The sequence below is a fragment of the Typopeltis vanoorti genome, chromosome 7, assembly GCF_054136105.1.
Source record: "Typopeltis vanoorti isolate ZY-2024b chromosome 7, IOZ_Tvanoo_1.0, whole genome shotgun sequence".
NCBI lineage: Eukaryota > Metazoa > Arthropoda > Arachnida > Uropygi > Thelyphonidae > Typopeltis > Typopeltis vanoorti.
Window position 1 is genome coordinate 85,337,860 of NC_143555.1, and position 1,876 is coordinate 85,339,735.

The 1,876-nt window shown below is 34.2% G+C and overlaps 1 long non-coding RNA gene across 2 annotated transcripts; it reads left to right on the top strand.

Annotated features, from left to right (window-relative positions):
- LOC150104828 (uncharacterized) lies at positions 1-1,074 on the top strand. 2 transcript variants are annotated; one of them, XR_016548521.1, is made up of 3 exons: positions 1-46; positions 510-573; positions 792-1,074. It is a non-coding gene; the product is annotated as an uncharacterized LOC150104828 (long non-coding RNA). The 2 variants fall into 2 exon arrangements; XR_016548520.1 differs by having other exon boundaries at positions 26-46; positions 789-1,074.
- The last annotated feature ends 802 nt before the right edge of the window (positions 1,075-1,876 follow it).

A 1,876-nucleotide genomic window follows, 5' to 3' on the forward strand; every position in this document is an offset into this window, starting at 1 on the left:
CAGATCGTAACAAAGTTCGCAAGTTTTGAACATGGTCGCATTACTGGTAAGTCCACTTGAAGTTTTATTCTGTTACTGAAGTGCATGCATTAGTTCATAACGCCTAATAAATTTCTGTCTGTTCCGCTTGTTGATTTAAAGACTGAAGGTTATTTCGAACAAAATCACTTAGTATTTCTGTAGTTATCAAATCATGTTCATGTCTTTCTCTAAAGAACTTTTCCATCGCAAACATTCAATGCCAAATTCAATTTTAAGTAAATATAACTTTCGTCTTCCTCGTAATACTACTGGCCTTTTCGACTATGTCAATAAGCCTTTATAGCGAATGTAAATACTGATATTCTACTATTTAATTTTTAGACACGATCACACTATATCTAATTAGTTACTACTGATTAATAATGAAAAAGAAGCCTTAATACTAATTTAAATTAGTTTAACTCAAAAGTCTCAAAACTTTGCAACATTATGGGAATGCAAGCAATATTCAGTTATTTCTCTTACAGAAACTGCTGGTGTGTGTCGCATTGGTTCTGATGTGTTCGAATAGCATCCTCTGCGAAAGTGCAGGTAATTTTCTCCTTCATATGCATTACAGATAATTCAATGTAACAACTACTTTTAATATAATTCTACTGATTTTCATCGAATATATTTTCTGTTACAATTTAAGGAATTTTTCGTTCAGAAATCAAATTATTACCTTTATATAATATTAAAACAAGCTTTTACAACCAACTAGATTAGAGATCTAAATTATTACTATTATTTTACATTGGCTGAAGAAGGACTTAGGCAGAAGCGATCTCCTCAATATCGAGGCTACGGAGATTATTATGGATATGGTGGAGGCGTTTATCCTAGAGCGGGAGGAAGGAGGTACTGAGCTATGCATTTATAGGGATACAGAATAAGGCGAAGGAGGAGAAGATGCTGACCAGGAGTATACAATGAGAAAGAAAACTAATCATTTATTTCAAAGAAAAATCATTAAAAGAAGAACATAATCGAATTTTCATATTCAAACATAGCTGTAAAGTCATAGAAATAAAATCATCATTATTACTGTCATTGTTTTTATTGTCATTAATATTTATCATTTATACAGAGATGTGTTGGATCACAATAGGTGTATGTTCGTCCAGGAAGTAGGAGTTTTCATCTTGATAGACAGACAAACCTGACAATAAAACACTTCCGATTTACAGACGTAATACAATGGCCTCATTTTTTTCATTTCAGTGCCGCAAGTAGCAACACGCAAATCGAAGTTTGATATAAGGAAGGAAAGAAAAAAACATTCTTTGACTAATGTTGGTCATTTTATTTGCTTACAAAGTCTTATAACCACTAAAAGTTATATGCCTCTCGTACATCCATTATCGTAGTGGACTAAGGATAAGGTAATCAGGAAATCCTGCACACACACACACACACACACACACACACACACACACACACACACACACACACACACACACACACACACACACACACACACACACACACACACACACACACACACACACACACACACACACACACACACACACACGAAATGTTTTTATTGTCACTGCAGACCTCTGATAAGCAGGTGGTGGTCTTGCAGTGAGCAATGAATTTCGTCACTGGTTGTGTCCAAATGAACAGAAGGAATGGATATATTCTACCGAAAATCATCTCTACTGAATCACGCATCACAATAAAAATACACGCTGGGAAACGTAATTTTTTTCTACTTTTATCTTTATATAACAAAACACCTGCATTTTATAATATAGAATCCTGAAAGGATTCCATTTCATTGCAAAGTTGGATAATGACAATATAACTGGGATGAAGCTCTCTTTATAGATCAAAATGGTAAGCGACG